Here is an 18,641-nt window from a genome sequence, read left to right as displayed (position 1 = left end):
TTGTGTCAGGCCTCCCAGCGCAGTGCTTTCTGGAAAAGTGGACAAGAAAAGGAGCTGGCTTTGGAACATACACATCACATTGTTGCAGCTGAGCCTGCAGAGATAGGCTTCGGGGCATCCTGCCACCTGCCAAGAATACAGGACAGAAGCCCCAAAAGCCACAGTATTTATAATCTAAGATAAAATCACTCCTGGTTGAGAATTCTCCCCTTTGACACAACAAATGATAGGCGCTGCGGGGCTTCCCTGGTGGCTCAGTTGGTAAAGAATCTGCCTGCAATTCAGGAGACCTGGGTTCAATCCCTGGGTTGGGAAGATCCCCTGGAGCAGGAAGTGGCAACCCACCCCAGTATTCTTGCCTGGAAAATCCCATGAATAGAGGAGCCTGGGGGCTTATAGTCCATAGGGTCACAAAGAGTCAGACACGACTGAGCACACATGCATTGGGGGAAGAATAACCACTTCTCCCAGGCATGTGGAGGCTTCTATTTGGGCATTTTGGCCCCTTGACACCAGGTCAGCTAGGTGACTTTGGTCATGAGTTCATCTGCATTAGCCCCATTCTACCTCCATTCCCCCAAAAAGAATCTAGCCAGGAAGTATTATTATTCCCATTCAGTGTGAGGAGAAATGAAAGCTCTGTGGAGGTTTCAATGCAAAACTGTAAATTCTTTGATGTTCTTGCCATGAAGACGAAAGATCTATATTCCCTCCCCTAGAACAAAGGCATGACTTTCCACACCTCCTTGAAAACAATGAACTGTGACCTGTGAGGCTGGGTCACAAAAGGCCCTTGACTTCTGCTTGCCACTCTCCTGGGACAAGTCCACTTGGAGCCTGGGCCTTGGTATAAGAAGTCTAGCTGCCCTGAAGCCACCGTGCTGAAGAGTCCATATGGAGAGATCATACTGTTAGGGAAGAGTATCCTGAGGAGCCCCAGATGAGATCTTCTAGTCCCTAGCTGTCTAGGACTCCCCAGGCCAGCGACCAGACATATGAATGGAGTAGAGTTCAAGAAAACTGGAGCCCAGCCACTGTGCAACTTTGTAGGACCAAAAAGTTCCTCACTGGGCTCCATCAGCCCCCACACAGTGAAAGATAATACATGCTCACTTGTTTTATGCCACCCAGTTAGGAATGATTTAGCTGTGCGGCAGGCTCTAAGAGAAGTGGCTTTCCAAGATTACTAAGGAACTTCCCAGTGGAGCTGGGGCTGGAATCAGTTCATTCCATTCAATGCAGTATTTAATAACCAGAGAGGCGTGGCCCCTGGGGACCAGACAAGAAGAAGATACTGCCCAAACCCTCTGCAATCAGGGCCTCCACCTTCTGCGGCCTCCTGAAGGCAGCTCCTCCGTGCTGGAGGTGGATGGGGTGACTGAGCCCCACTGTCGCTGGTTTCTCGAAGGAACTGGCTCCAGGGCATTCTGGCTATTTCTCTGTAGCATGTTGTGTACAGGTGGCTTCTGGCATGAAGAGGTGCCAAGCCTGCCGCCAGCCTTGGCTTTCCCTCCAGCCCTGCTCTGATGAGCTGGTTGGCTGTGTTTACAATTGAAAGCAGACAGCGTTGCAAAGGTAGGAAGTTACCACACAGCCTGCCTGGGGAGTGTAGCTTGGCTCTGATGAATTATGTCCAGTCCCTGGTCTCACATTTGGCTGGATCTGCAGGAAAAATATGTGTGTTCTGGGCCCCAGCTGATCTTTTAATCTAGCTTCTGTTCTAACATAAACATTCTCTGTTAAAATTGTAAACTTTCAACTACTTTTTCAAAATAGATTGGCATAAAGGCATAAAATATATAAAAAATCATTTTTACTTTGTAATGAGCTCAGGGCTTTTGCGTGGCCAGCACTCACTCAGCCTCCTGAGGTTGTCCTGTAAGTCAAGGGGGAGGCATTTACAGCAAAAACCAAGGGAATGGTGCCCCAACCCCAGGGTACAGCAGTCCTATGGTATTCTGTGCTAGGCAAAAATAGTACTCCTTTTCATTTCTGAGGTATATGTAGTGTATTTTCATTTAATCTTCACGATTCATGAATGAAATCAACAAATATTGATCAAGTATTGATTTGATTAAACACCAAATCAGTTTTGTTTAAAAAATGAGAACTAGCTTATTTTTGCCTGTCATAAAATCAAAGCCCAATTAAAATGTATTTGCCAAATTTATACTGCTGCTTTCTAGGTCTCCTTTAATCAAAGAATTCCTAAACATAAAGAAGAAGAAGAAAGGGGAGGGGAAGAAAATGAGGGAGAATTCAACATTGTGATAAGGAGTAAATATTATGTTTAGGATATTAGGCACAGTGCCTGGCCTATGATAGATACTCAATAAATGCAATTATAGATCTTTATTATTCTGCCTTGTCTCCCCAAGGCCTCTTCACCAGGAAGATACAAATGAGGTCAAACTCAGAGGGCTATTTAAATTTCTTTTACTGCTTGGCTGGCTCATATCTGCGGGACCTTTGAGCATCCTGCACTGTAAGTTCCACACCAGCATTTCTGGGACTTTCCAGACGTGTCTATCAGGTATATAAGAACTAGCCTGCTGACTGCCCTGCACATCTGCCTATGCCTTGCCTGTCACCAGCACACTCTGCTTTCAGTTGCCACAGCCTGGAAGCTTCCCCTGCTGGGAGAAGAGAGGTCCGGTTTCTCTGCCACCCACCTGCTCTGGTGACCTGAGCCAAGCTGACTGCAAAGTGTGGGGAGAGAACCATCTTTGTGTTAACAGCTGTGGGAGGGATGCTGAGCAGGGCTCCTTGTGACCTCCTGTGTTAGAAATTTACAGACAGAATGATCATTTTTAAATAGGCATTGATGTTTTTTTTCCTCTCCCCAAGAAACAGATAAGCACCTGCATCTCAGGGGCTGGGCTGGGTGGGGACAAATAGCTACCTTTACACCAGACTTGGATTCTTCACTGTCTTCAGCAGTGAAGGCTGTGCTAACAGGGCTGGTTTACTGCCCTCAGACCTCTTCTCTTAAACGATCTACCCCCACCCCGCCCCGGGATCTGCCCATGGTGGGCCCAGCCGGCATCTCTTCCAGCATGCTCTTCTGCCTGTGCAGACAGGCTGCTGCAGGTCCATGTCTCGTCTGCTGGTCATTCACGCTAGCCTCCCACCACCGCTGCTTCACACCTGTTCTGTGGAGCACTGCCTCCTGCATCTCCATCCTCCTCAAGGAATGGCCACTGTGGCTGCCACAGGTTCTGTCCAGCTCCCATTGGACTTGGCTATTCCTTTCCCAAAGTGACAATTCTGGCAAGTGAGAAGCCTGGCCTCTCAGGTGGATGGAAAGAAACCAGTATGCATTGAGCACCCCACTAAATGTGAGGGTGTCTGGCCACATCTTTCCTAGCTGTCTAGGATTCCCCTTTTGCAGCATGAGTGAGAGGAGCTTACTTTGCCATAGCCAGGAGCCTGACTTTGAAACCAACTCTGGCTGAATCAAAAGTTCATGCTTCCCAGAACTTTGCTGTCTCTGTGTCCCCTGAGGGAATCTTTGCCTGTCAATGGTCACACCTCATGGTGTCCTGAGAGTTATTAAAAGCTCCTCAAAAGCTAGGCTGAACATGCCTCGGAGTAACAATTCTGACCACCACGTCCCTCCCACATGGCCCCTAAACTATCCATGGACCGAATTCCCATCACTGGTTACACTAGCACCTTTGTTGGGGTCTGCAGTTACTGTCCACAGCCCCTCCTTGAGAGTCATCCTAAGCTCCGAGGTATTGATATCTTCCTCCAGTGAATCTCCAGTGTCTCCAAGGGACCTGGGTCCCCTGAGAACATGGGGCCCCTGGTGGCCTTCCTAGTGATGTCTACTCTTTCCTTACTGATACTGGTAGTTTTTGCTCCCCCACCGCCCCTGTCTGTTAATTTAGCTGGAGCTTTATGCATTTTGTTGATATTTCCATTGACTTTGCTTATTGTTTTTCTGATTTCACTTTCATTGATTTTTGCTCTTATCTCTATGTATTCTTTCCTTCTGGATACTTTTGATTGAATTTGTTTTCTCTTTTCCAATTTTTTAATGTGGAAGCTTAGACTATTGATTTGAGACTTTCTTTTTTTAATATGAGCATTTAATGTTATGAATATTTTCTCAAAGCACTTCCAATTGTTATACTTTTATTGTTATTCATTTTAAAATATTTTCTTATTTCCCTCCAAACTTCCCTTACTTCTTTGACCAATGGACTATTTGTATAGTATTGTTTAGTTTCCAAATGTTTGGATGTTTTCTAGCTCTTTCTGCTATTGATTTTTTTTTTCTTTAATTCTTTTATGGTCATACATATTTATTACTATCTACATACCTGAGTGCTTTCAATTATTTTTTTTAATTTAGATTTTATTTAATGACCCAGAACATGCCCATATAGGCACTTTAAAAGAATGTGACTTTTGCTATTTTGGAGTAGATTGGCATCTGTTCAAATCTGCTGGAGATTTTTGGAGTTTTTCTCCCCTGAAATTCCTGGATAATATTGATTTTTGTTTGTTTGCTTTAGCAACTAATTAACCTCATTAGGTACAGATAAAAAATTCTGTGGAACTGGTTTCACCTCAGGTCAGGTCTCAAAGTGGCTATGATACAGCTTTAGGTTTGACTCATTCATGTGCAGCCTGGGTGGTAAGCCCAGAGCTATGTTGGTTTGAACACAGAATTTAGATCATTTGTTTCCCCAGTTCTGGCCTCTCCAGGGTTTCCCACACACTCTCCAGTTCCCAGGGTCACTGGTACCAGGTTCCTCTGGCCAGAAAAATGGGCTCCTCAGAGAGTTTATTTGGATCTGTTCTGCAGTTTTACGTGACTGGCACTACATTCAGGGCAGAGTGGTGAGATAAAGGAGAGGAAACAAGAATGGAGCTTCCCACATCATCTTTGGAATGCAGAGAACCCTTTTTGCCTGATCCTCTGACCAGAGAGACTCAATTCTTTTTCCTCAGGGCTTTAGGTGTTCATACCACAACCACTGCCATGAAGTTCCAGACTGGGGCCGCTCTTGTGTTACAAATAGAAAAAGATGTGGAAAAAATTGAGATATGCCCCACACTTCTCAGGTTGCAGGGGGCCCCCTTTCTTGCTTTGGTTGACAAAGGTAGGTTCAGAGTTCTGATGTCTATGACTGCTATCCAGTTCCATAACTGGGGCCACTTTCCTGGGAGAAGGGTGAAATAGAGGAAGAAAAATGACCCCAAATACTGGTTTTTCAATTTTTTACTTTCCTCTGCTTACTTTTCAGATTCCTTAAGTATCTGAGTTTCATTGCGTCGGTTTTAGCCGTAGTTAGAGAAAGAGGGTACAAAGGGCTTACTTCATCTTGGCCAACAACAGTAGTTGAGTAATATTAAATACCTAACAATTACTGAATTCTATATACAATTTGCATCTGCCTGTCCTTCCCTTTCTGGGAAGGCTTTTTAAAATGCTGAATTTGTGGGGATTTTGGAGATGCTGTGGGAATCTGACTTCTGCTTTCACTGAGAGGTGCTGAGAGCTTCATGGGTGTGTGTAGGGGGAGGGGGGTTGTCTGTTAGTCCACATGCAGCTCTTTTGCAAACTGATAACTTCAACCTCCCATGAGTCAGTATGATCCAGGGTCCCATGCAGTGTTCATATGTGTTTCTGTGTTTATTTTCACATTCTGGAAATATATGGGGCCTGTAATGCTTGGTATAACAGTCGGTTTATTTGTCTGTCTCCTCCTGAGGGTCCTCGAGGGCAAAGAATTCAACACTGCCTTCTGAGCATCTTCCATTTTCAGAGGCATGGCAAACCGGTGATCTTTGTTAAAACTTGTCTGATTTTGCCTTGAAAGTGACTTTCTTGGCATGAGTGCCAGCATTTTTCTTGTCTGTTAACCATGTCTGAGGATAATAACCCGTCACACATCTCTGAGAGCTATCCTGTAATCACAGGCTCTGCTCCCTGAGAGAGGGTCAACACTTCACAAACATCAGTGTTCTTCAGCTATTGGACGTGGTCACACTGAATATTCTCTACTTCAGGGACAGGTAAACTAAACCATGGCAAAGCCAAGTGTCTTTGGACTCACCCTAAAGTTACTGATCACCATGAAGAAGTTGAAACAGAGAATCTGCGTCAACCCCGACTCATTGTAGTAGTTCTGATCTCAATTGCCCTCAGCTGCCTAGTTGACAGCTCAATATACACTTATACTCATTTTTACTCTTGTATTAAGACATCACTTAATAGGTTTTCTGACTTCCTCTGTATCTCTGGCTGCGTGGACAACCAAATGCCGCAGCGTGCCATGCTTCACCCACATCGTTGTGCTCCCCCACCACCATATCATTTCCATCTTCTTGTGGAGCAAAAGCCTTAAAAACGTTTCTTCATTTTTTGTTTTTTTTTTTTAAGTTTACATTCTGCTGGTTTGAGTGCAAGGCAATTTTATGTTATTTTCCAAGTCTTTTACATACTTGGGGAACTTTGCCTTCGAGCGGGATCAGCAAGATGTCACATCAGCCATTCACCTCCACGTTCTAAATTGAGCACCCACCCGGTCTGGCTGAATGCTCCATTCATATCCCTGGGGATAGCGCCACACCCTCAGGAGCTACACAGAGTTGCACATACCCACCTCAAACCATCACAAAGTTGCCTCAGATGAGAATTTGATTTCCTCCAGAGCATTTTAAATTCCAGCAAATGGGCTCTATTTGAAAACAAAAACAAACAGGAAATGCTGCGAAGGCCTGTGCCCTTGTCTTTTGTTCAAGGCTAATCTTGTGCTTGACCCAGCAAAGAAGCCTGAGGTCTGGGCAGCAGAGACCTGAACTTCCCCAAGAGCAAACAGGGTCCTAAGTCTGCCAGTGAGCCTGGCGCTGGGTCAGCTGTGCAGCTCAGTGTCTCTGCAGCTCCCCACGGAATCACTTTGTAAAAATATTTTCTTCCTTTTCTATTGAGATATAACTGACCTATTATTGTGAGAATAGAAAGAGCAGCAGTCCTGCTGTGAGCTGGAGCTCCTGGGTTTACAGAATGACCTGTGTGCCTGCCTCCCTTCCCCTCTCCACTGCTGCACCGGCCAAGACTGGCTCCCCACCCCCAGGCTCAGCCTTGCCCTGCACCCCCAGGCTATACCAACCCTACCACTGCCTCTTCTGTCACCAGCCATGAAAAAAATGCTTACAAAGTACTTAACTGAATTAAACTGGATTGAATTACTAAAAAAAATCATCAACATAAAGTTTTGGAAGTTCTTTCTTGAAAACATATGAATGGAAACTTCCTTACCTTTCAAATGACTGATAGCGTATGCTGTGAGACAGTCTATTAGCTATCCATTTTCACTTTTGTTTTGCAACAATAAATATTTACATTATTTCATCTATCTTCTAAAATTTCTTATGAAGGTAGAACTCTAGAACTCCAGTGCTTACATATCTCTCACCTGAATCTAAAAGTTTCTGCCATTTTCACGTTTTAGTGTAAACTGCTTTGCTCTTCCCCTCCTCCTGAAATTAAGGTGTCAGTGGCGATGAGTCTTCTCAGATCATGGGCTTCTAAGAGCCAAAGGCCTCACAGAGCATCTGAATTAGATGGAACGGGGATAAGAAGCACGTGTTCCGTGCACCCCAATGTTCATCGCAGCACTGTTTATAATAGCCAGGACATGGAAGCAACCTAGATGCCCATCAGCAGATGAATGGATAAGGAAGCTGTGGTACATATACACCATGGAATATTACTCAGCCATTAAAAAGAATTCATTTGAACCAGTCCTAATGAGATGGATGAAGCTGGAGCCCCTTATACAGAGTGAAGTAAGCCAGAAAGATAAAGAACATTACAGCATACTGACACATGTATATGGAATTTAGAAAGGTGATAACGATAACCCTATATGCAGAACAGAAAAAGAGACACAGAAATACAGAACAGACTTTTGAACTTTGTGGGAGAATGTGAGGGTGGGATATTTCAAAAGAACAGCATGTATACTATCTATGGTGAAACAGATCACCAGCCCAGGTGGGATGCACGAGACAAGTGCTCCGGCCTGGTGCACTGGGAAGACCCAGAGGAATCGGGTGGAGAGGGAGGTGGGAGGGGGGATCAGGATTGGGAATACATGTAAATCCATGGCTGATTCATATCAATGTATGACAAAACCCACTGGAAAAAAAAAAAATAATAATAAAAAAAAAAAAAAAAAAGAAGCACGTGTTCAGTCATGTCTGACTCTTGGCAACCCCATGGACTGTAACCTGCCAGGCTTCTCGGCCCACGGAATTCTCTAGGCAAGAATACTGGAGTGGGATGCCATTTCCTCCTCCAGGGGACCTTCTCAACATAGGGATTGAACACATGCCTCTTGTATCTCCTGCATTGGCAGGCAGATTCTTAACCACTAGTGCCACTTGGGAAGACAAACTAGAGCGAATTGCCTGCAAAAGAGACTTCTGCTGGTCAGGTAAGCGAGGAGTAGCTGTAAACAGAAAAGACAGACATCCATCATAAAAGAGTGGATTTCAGCTAAGCAATATTATAATATGCTTGGTTATGTTTTTTAAATTTCAAGACCCATTGATTTCCCTTATTTGCCCAGTGTGATTCTCCATGGAAACCATGCACACAGAATCTGTTTGTATATATAAATTCATCCTGAAAACATTTACCAAGTACTTATGAAATCAGGCATTGAGTTAGGTCTTGGGCATGCAAAGGAAGGCTTTTCTATGAAGGCCTGTTTTGTACTCCTAGGGAAAATCGTCACCAGCAAAGCCCACTGGATACCCAGGAAAAATATTGGTGAGATGTAATCTAGGTGATAAGGCCTAATCTCTTCTTTTGTGCTCATTCCCACTTACCTATAGGTGGCTGTATGCAGAGGCCTTGTACCTAACACGTCAGATTAGAGTTCCCAGTGTGAGCCACCGCGCTGACAGCTCCACTTGGCGGGCCGCCTGCAGAGACACTGCCCCTGAAACTGCGAGCTGGAGCCCTGAGCAACATGTGTCTGCCCCGAGAGAACGCCTCACCCTTCACCTCCAAAGTCTATAAAACAGCCCTTTGGGGACAGCGTGTGTCTTGAACACAAGCTCGTACCTCTGCATTCTCTGATCAAAGGATGAAGCTTTCCTTTGCTTCTGTACCAAACTTGGTTTTATTCTATTTGTGCAAGCAGCACTGAGCAGGAGAATCCTTGTTGGGCCCTAGCTCAAAAGGGTTGGAAACCAAATGAAGGTTAATAGAGTGAAAGCCACTGAAATGTTGATCCTGCAATGGAAGTCTTTATCCTACAGTGGAGGCATAAAGGAGGAAGCAGAAATTTCATTCCTATTTTTCTGACCTGGAGAACAGAATAGGTGACCTTGTGAAAAGTCTTTGTATACTTTTATATTTATCTCATATTTATCTTCTGAAATAGACTCAGTTAAGAAAACTGTTATAATTGCCAAAAATGTCTTGCCTTAATAATGACTACATTTTCCTGCAGGAGGGGGTGGTTCTAGAGAAAGCAATGTCTTTTCATCGAGGATCTCTTTCTACTTTTCTATGAACTTGCTTCTGACTCAGGAGGTCTGTGGATACACACAATATGAGGATGGTTTATGTGCATGTCAGAAGATTTGTAAGTATGAAAGTATCTAACAAAGACTATCAGTTCATACAAGTGTGTGAGAATCCATAATTAAAAACCACTTAAGCTGAGAAAGTGGCATTAGCTAAAACATTGTAAAATCAAAGTTTATTTTCTCTTGAGTGCTAGTAATAGTAGGAAAATAGTGCCTAGGGGAAAAAAATAAATCACCTGTGGAGGGGAGTGGAGTGTGGAAAAGTCGGCTGGGTTGAGATTGAGTCCCCAGTCTAAGTAGACAATCTGAGAGATTGGTCTGACAAGGCAAGTTTTATACTATGACTGTCCACCATCATGGCTTTATCCAATTATGTGAAAGAGAGCTTCTGAGAAGCTGCTCCAGACAAACCAGATAGCCACTATCATCTACCTCAACCACCAGCCACCTCCTTCCTTTCCCTCCACATCTTCCCCTCTTCCACCATCCCTTCCCTTCTCCAAACCTTGTTTCTAGTAGCAGGAGTGAGAGGTAGCGAAAAGAGAGAACCACTTGTTAAAGAACCAAGCCACAAACCCTTGCCTCTGTTTACCCTTTTTTGTATTTGGCTCTCTTAAGTTTAACTCATCTGTAAGAACAGGAATTTAGAAAAATATTTGCAAACTCCATCTAGAAGTAAAGTGAAACAGCCACTTTCACCCACCTCTACCCAACGAGCCTGTGACATCAGGTAAAATTCGTACACAGGGCATCAACTCCCTTGATGGTATTCGTGTCCTCTCTAAAAGCAGTTATTTTTCTGTTTCAATTTGCCTTGCCTTTACTGGCAAGAAGCTAATCAGAAGCTAAACTTTGGAGACCTGAGATGGTTGGGTTTCTTATTTTATACCTAAAGGGAAAGCCAACTGAGTAAATTATAAGTTATTTTAAAGGCAACGTGATCCGCTACATTATAGTTACCACCTTTTGTAGAATAAGCCGTAAGTGAGAGTCGCTCAGTCGTGTCTGACTGTTTTTAGCAGAATGGCTTTTTAAAATTAAAGATATGGAATTAGCCCTGATCAGAGAAACAACACAGTAGTAAAGCTTCTGCAAATTGACATAGCGAAATGCTGACAATAGACTCTAGAGGGGGCAGAGAGTCTCTAAGGAATAAAGAACCCCCACCTAGGCAGCAGTCCTCTGTGCTCATGTTCAGTCGGTTCCTGGACTTTCATAAGAACAGCAACGAAAAGAACAACAAGCAGCTTAACTGGACACTTAACTCTGTTTTATACTCTTTACATGTGTTACCTCTTTTTCTTCAAAAGGCCATTTTGAGGGATATACCTTTATTACCTCCATTTTGTAGATGATAAAATTTTAAAATGTTAAATAAAAGGCCCAGCTAGTGAGTGACAGAGCAGGGATCCAAACTCAGTCTTAATTTAGATACTGATATTTTGAACTTGATCCTCAGAGTACCTAATACAGTGTTGGATACTTGAAAATAATTAAGACTATGTTGATCCATCTGAGGGATAATTGGCTCAGCAGGTGAAGAATCTGCCTGCAATGCGGGAGACACAGGAGATGCAGGTTCGATCCCCATGTTGGGAAGATCCCCTGGAGAAGGAAATGGCAACCCATTCCAGTATTCTTGCCTGGAGAATCCCATGGACAGAGGAGTCTGGTGGGCTACAGTCCATGGGGTTGCAAAGAGTTGGAAATGACTGGCACACAAGCAAACTAATAACTGTATAAAAGGGACAGCAAACAGGAGAAGAGACCTAACGGGATCACTCACCACTCAGTTTTTCTAGTTATTCTCCACATTATTCCTTCATACAGTATTTACTGAAATTTTACTAGGGAGTATCTAGTGTACCCAATTCAGTGTACCTACCTAGTGTACTAGTGTACCCAGTACAGTGCCAGGTACTGTAGTGGGTGGAAAACAGAAAAAAATAAGATATGAATCTTGTATTTTAGTAGTTCACAGCTCAATGAAAGATTCCCAAGGATAATCAGACAACTTAAATGGTCAAACAGCATGGCAAAGGGAGTGATGTTAGCAGACTATGGAGGAGCTGGCAGGACCCCAGCTTCCAGGAGGTGGGGGCTTCTGAGCAGAGACGTGAAAGATGAGCAAGAGGAGAAGAACAGTTAAGGCCTTGATAGACTGGGTGGAGAGTGTGAGCACAGGCAAGAGAAAGGGACATGGCGATTTCAAGCAGTTCATTGTTGCTGCAGCGAGAGTGCTGTGTTGGGAGTATCAGTGTATCCGTGGTCCTGGACAGGGAGGGAGGGACGAAATCAAACAGAACCTTCTAAGGCATGGGAGGTGGGAGTTGGATGGATGAAAGAGCAGAGGTGTGGGGGCAAGGGAGAGAAGCAGGAATTATGCTTCTATCACTATCTGTGAGTAAATCACAATGTAAAAAAAAAAAAAAAGTGAGATTCATGTCGAGTTCTCTTCATTTCTCCTTTGGATTTTTCCTATTTTCTATTAAGGTGAAAGTGAAAGTTTTAGTCACTCAATCATGTCGGACTCTTTGAGACCCCCATGGACTGTAGCCTGCTGGGCTCCTCCATGAAATTCTCCAGGCAAGAATACTGGAGTGGGTTGCCATTCTCTTCTCCAGGGAATCTTCTCAACCCAGGGATCAAACCCAAGTCTCCTGCATTGCAGGCAGACTCTTATTCTTTAATCAGGGACGCCCCCTATTTTCTATTAAAACACATGTAAACATGAAACACATTTCATTCACGAAATAACATACCTACAAAAGGTGTTAAGGAATCAGTTTGCTGAAATAACATACCTATAGAAAGCGTTAAGGAACCAGTTTGCATGGCAACTCCTCCTGTATTCTTGACTGGAGAATCCCATGGATAGAGGAGCCTGGAGGAATACAGCCCTTGGAGTCACAAAGAGTAGGACACTATTTCATGACAAATGTTATAATACTTCATAGCCAGCAGATGGCACTAGGCATATATAAAATAAACATTTTGGGCACTGTAACTTTTCAGTGGCCATTCCCTCCTAGTTATTACCCCAAAAAATTGCTTTTATAATACAAAAATCATTTTTGGTAAGTATGGGGAATAAGCACGAACCGTGTTTCAGATTATGATAGCTTTGCTTTTCAGTATAGTAGAGAATGTCTAATAAAGCCCAGCTGTTCATTTAAGATAACTGGACTTGGCTAGAGTAATTTTGTGATCAAATTTCAGTGTCTAAATCCTCAAAGAAGCGTGCATGTGTATTTACTAAGCTTTGATGGTTTGAATGCCTGGCTTCTATGGTTCACATAGCACTTTATTCTGGGAACTCTGAGGTTTGACTAAGGTCCAAGGTGTGAGAAGCATGGGCATCTCATAGTCATGCAGTCCCCCTCTCCTGACAACAGCTACCACGATATAGCCCCAAAAGGGATTACCTTCAGTGCCTCAGTGAGCTTCTAAAAAGAAATTTCATTGGTGGCACCATCTCTGAGTAGTCAGGAAAATTCATGGAAAACTAGCATGGGTGCAACTAGATTTTCCTACAGTCAGGGTTGTTTTGTATTTATAAGCCACAGTGTGTATTTATAACACACAGAATGGCACAACTCTCCAGAATCCCTGGCAGACTGAGACAAAACCCTGAACTTGCTCTGCTTGGGATTCGAGCTGGCAATCCACCTAGGTTAGTTCGGATTCTCCAGAAAACAGACGCTGAGAGAGGGCAAGAGGCTTATTGGAAGGGGAATCACCTGTTAGATTTTAGGAATGAGGTGGATACCTACAACAGGAGGAGCAAGAAAGGAGAGCCAGGGGGATCCAACCAGGTCTTGGCTTCCTCAGTAGGGAGTTCCAAAGTCCAGCACTGGGCAGAGATGGCCATGCCCTGGTACCCTGCTATGCCCCGTCACTGGTTGGGGACTTCCTGGAAGAGTGTGACCTTCGCTTGAACACTAGTGGAAGATGCAGAAGGGGCTGCAGGAGGAGGCCATCAGTAAACTGTAGGTGGACGGTTAGTTTTTTTTTTCCCAGAAGGAGGTCTGAGGGCTGGTGTACCTTTGTGGCTGCCACACTAGCCTAGTTAAAACAAACTCTATTCATGTTAAGATCCCCTTTGTATTCCTTAGGTTTCTCTCGGATGAAGGTGTGTGAACAGACTGTTTCTTTTCCAGTAGTTGAGGTGCTATTTCTGTACAGATGTTAACTCCTAGATTCTTGGGTCATGATTCAATCCAGAATATTCCATGAAGGGCCCTTCAGCTTCATTTGAAAAATCTCGATGTCTATACATGAATCATACGTACCTCTTTTATGGAATTTAAAAAAATAAAGACTGCTGTCTGTGTTTAAAAGTTACAGATGAATTTTAATATCAAGCAAGCATAATAAGGAAGTCAGTATCTGCAAAGGCTCCTCTAACATAAGACGAAGTCAATATAAGTGATTTTGTTACATATTTGCTCTTTTGGATTAATCATTCTTAGATCTTTCTTATTAATACCTCGGTCAATGTTGACTCAGTGTCTGGATCACATGGGTGGTACTTTCTAACACACTTCCACATGGAACATCTTATTTATGCACACGATTCAAGGTATTCAAGGTGAGAAAGGTGTTATACTCAATTTACAGATGAAGGAACAGAGCCTGAGAGGTAACAGATTTAAGAGTAAGGCGTGCGTGTCTTTACACTCCAGAGGCCTAGCTTTCCTTTAGACCCTGCTGCTTTCAGGATCTGCCCATCTCTCCAACTTACGGTAAATACCTCCACAGCCAGGTGCTCTCACTGAACCAAACTGCAGTTCCTGGATTGAGCCATGTCCCCTGATGATCCCATGCTGTGGCACATGCTGCCTCCTTTACCTGGAAAGACCCCCACCACCACTGTGGCCCCCTTTACTTGGTTACTGGCTGTTTTCCCTATAAGATCAGATCAAGCAGCACCTCCGCTAGGACATCTTTTATGAAAGGACCCAGTCGTCTTTCCTTACATTGTGCTCCAGCACTGATCACAGTGCGATGATTTATCACTTGCTATCTGAACAGACTCTTGTATATTGTATCTATACAGTTGGCAAACAATGAACTTTGAAAAGATCAAAGACAGAACTCTAAGAGCTACAGAGCATACGAAGAGTATTAGATAGTAAATATTAATACTTGATTAGATCTTATTTCAAAGAAAAGCAGTGTACCCTATTACTATTAGTGAAACGTGCTAGAAATTTTGCTTTTGAAAAAACATCTAATGGATATATACAGTATTCTATTAACTGTGTACATTTTGTACTTTTTCTAATCTTTGTAGTTAACAACAGGGGGAGAAAAGGAGGTAATTTAGCATGATACAAGAGAAACAGGGAGGCTAATTTGAAGTTCTAAACAAAGTACTGCTGAGTACCAAAAATCTTGACCTTTGAAAAAATAAAAACAAATTTGCATTTATCTTAACTATTAAACAACATGAATATTTGATATACAGAGGCTGTCAAATACTCTGATGGGTTGCAAAAACAGAATTCTCATCACATGGAAGCTATGTTAAGGACATGAAGAAGCCACATTATATTGCACATTTTTAAAAAATATTCTGAATTGTAACAAAATTTCTATGAATGATGTCTTTCTTCAGTCTATAATGTAATTTTTAAAAAGCTATACCAACATATAAAGTACCATATATCATGTACTTTCTCTCCACTACTATTATGTATTTTCCAGCTTTCCCTTTATGAACATGAATTACTTTTATAGAAAAAAAATTTTAAATAAGAAATAAAAAATAATAATCACTTTCTATCCAGTTTGGTTGTTCAATACAGGCACTGTCATATCATCTGCCATTTAAAGAAACTAAGTAATACACTGCACAAATGTACGCTCATCTACAATTTGAGAATTTGACAAGTTGTACTCCAGTCTGATGATGCTTGTTTAAGCACCCTAGAACCACTAAAAGAGAATCTGAGGTTTAAGAACCACTGATGTGGTATCAAGGCCTTACTTTGAAGGGTATAAAATATATCAAACATTATCAAGTATAAACACATCTTAATTACAATATGAAAACTTACATACTTCACACTCAGTTAAGAACAGGGACATTAAAGCACCCAGGGTTCCTCTGGATTGCACTCTCTCTTAGAAGTGACTGCCGGCCTAACTCTTGTATGAATTATGCCTTTTATTGTTCTGCTACACATGTTATCTCCTAATATTCTTGTTTTGCTTTTAGGCTATATACAAATACCATATATACTTATACATGTATACACATACAACCACTGATAACTTTTTTATTCTTTTTTCAAAAATGTATGTATCTATTTTTGGCTGCTATGGGTGTTCATTGCAGTGTGGGCTTTCTCTAGTTGCTGTGAGCAGGGGCTACTCTGTGTGGTGAGCAGGCTTCTTACTGTGGTGGCTTCTCTAGCTACAGAGCACAGGCTCTAGGTAGTTCAGTAGTTGTGGCACGTGGGACCGTTCCAGACCAGGGATTGAACCCATGTTCCCTGCATTGGCAGGCAGATTCTTAATCACTGGGCCACCGGGAAAATTCCAAGTTTTTTATTCTTAACTTTATATTTGAGATTCATTCCTATTGACATGTGAATAGATGGTTTACCCCTGTATAATATTGCATTATATGGAACTATTTTGCTTTACTCACTTACTCTATTGGTGCCTTTTTGTTGTTTCCAGCTCCCTCCACCAGGTACAAATAATGCTTCCATGAACATTCTTGGGTTTGAAAATTTAATAATTCTGCCTTCTATAACCTATAAAAAGCAGCCCAGATGAGATCAATAATAATGGTCTAAGAAATTTCATACATAAAACACAATTTACAAAGTCAATGGTGTCCAAGCATGAAATTATGATCATTGAATCCTTGTTTAAAAGCAGTGGAAAGATGCATGAGACAAGTGCTCCGGCCTGGTGCACTGGGAAGACCCAGAGGAATCGGGTGGAGAGGGAGGTGGGAGGGGGGATCGGGATGGGGAATACGTGTAAATCTATGGCTGATTCATGTCAATGTATGACAAAACCCACTGAAATGTTGTGAAGTAATTAGCCTCCAACTAATAAAAAAAATAAATAAATAAAATAAAAGCAGTGGAAGCACTGAGATTTTTTAATGTGGCCTTTAATATTAAATATGACATACTGGATATACTACAAAGTATATTATATAGTATAAAGTATATGGTATAAAGTATAAACTATTTTAGACAGCCTGAGGCATCATGCCCAGCTTATTGAGGAGTAGGTAAACTAATATGGCATTTTTATCAACTTTACGGAATACTTAATGGCAAGACAGACTCACCAACAGTGAGGATCTGTAACACAGCTGGTCTCAGTGCCAGGCTGGGCTTTCGTAAAATATATGCAGACAAATGTAAACAGACAATGTACAAAAGGAAATGCACCATTTACAAACATGAATAGGTGGCCCAATCACACAAACCATGGGATAAATACAGATTTAAATGATAATGAATACCATTTTGAGTGTCACAAATTAGCAAAAAATATTAATTAAAAACCCAATGCTAATGAGTGTTGTGAGATGAGCATTATCATTCGCTGATTTTTGGTGATGCATACAATACTTTTGCAGAGGTAATTTGAGGCAAACTGCATTGACAGTATCCATAGTGTTTTATTGAAAGGAATTTATGGGAATGTACCCTAAAGAAATAATTTGAAAATTAAAAAAGGAATTCATGGCAGTGTTCTATACATATCTTATATATCATACTACGATATCCACATAGTTGCAAAAGTGGAAACAGCTAAACAATGGTTAAGATACAAATATCTGTGCATATATTTATATACAAAATAGGGTATTATGGAGCCATTAAAAATAGTTGGTATGTAATACTTCCATATTTATTACATGAAGAACAAAACATAAAACTGTTTACATTAAAACAACAAAAACTTATGCCTAAAGGTTGGAAGAAAAGAATGAGATATTAATAATGTCTTGGTGAACATTTTTGCCTTTTAAATTTTCTGTTTTTTTCAAAACTAATTTTCCATAATGAGTTTGTATGGCTTGTATAATACAAACATATAAAATATAAGCATAGTTTTATTATTAAAATTAACATGAAAAGTGAAGTGAAAATCACTCAGTCATGTCCAACTCTTTTTGATATATAGTCCATGGAATTTCCCAGGCCAGAATACTGGAGTGGGTAGCCATTCCCTTCTCCAGGAGATCTTCCCAACCCAGGGATTGAACCCAGGTCTCCTGCATTGCAGGCGGATTCTTAACCAGCTGAGCTACCAGGGAATCCACCATGAAAAGTATTCAATGATTTTTTTTTCTATGCATGCAAGGTTTAATAAGACCTTATAATACACTCTATCCAATTTTATCTGCTTGTTTACAAGATGACGTAAGTACAGAGTGAAGGACAGTGACATGATGCCTAGTTCCATTGCTGTTTTAGGCTCTTGATAGCCAACTCCATAAATATAAAAAGGTCTCTGGTCAATTGAGAATATGTGTCTTTCCAAGTTTTTCTCCCCAGTGGTCAATTTTTAAAAAATTTATTGTTAATTGGAGGATAATCGCTTTACAATGTTGTGTTGGTTTCTGCTGGTCTTAGTTCTACTTTCTAACAGAATTCCATCTGTAGCAAAACTTTCAAGACTGATTTAACTGTCAAATCTGTTTGACATTTTCTATGCTATAAAGATTTCTCCTTCAGGAACATAGCTTTCTGTCAACAATAATCAGTATCTATTAAAAAAAAAAATAGTGAGCTTAAAGTTTCCCTGCCATTCTGTATTCCTTTCTCTTAGATGAAAATCAGCCCCAACATAGACTGTTCTATTTCTAACAAACTTGTGCTTGCCTTTTCGATCCTACTTTTTTCTTCTTTTTTTCCATTTATTTTTATTAGTTGGAGGCTAATTACTTTACAATATTGTAGTGGTTTTTGCCATACATTGACATGAATCAGCCATGGATTTACATGTGCTCCCCATCCCGAATCCCCCTCCTTCCTCCCTCCCCATATTCAATGATTTTTTATGTAGTGTTATTAGCAGCAAGACTAGCATATAACACA

Source organism: Dama dama, chromosome 18, assembly GCF_033118175.1.
Source record: "Dama dama isolate Ldn47 chromosome 18, ASM3311817v1, whole genome shotgun sequence".
Taxonomy (NCBI): domain Eukaryota; kingdom Metazoa; phylum Chordata; class Mammalia; order Artiodactyla; family Cervidae; genus Dama; species Dama dama.
Note: the sequence above shows the minus strand (reverse complement) of the source record.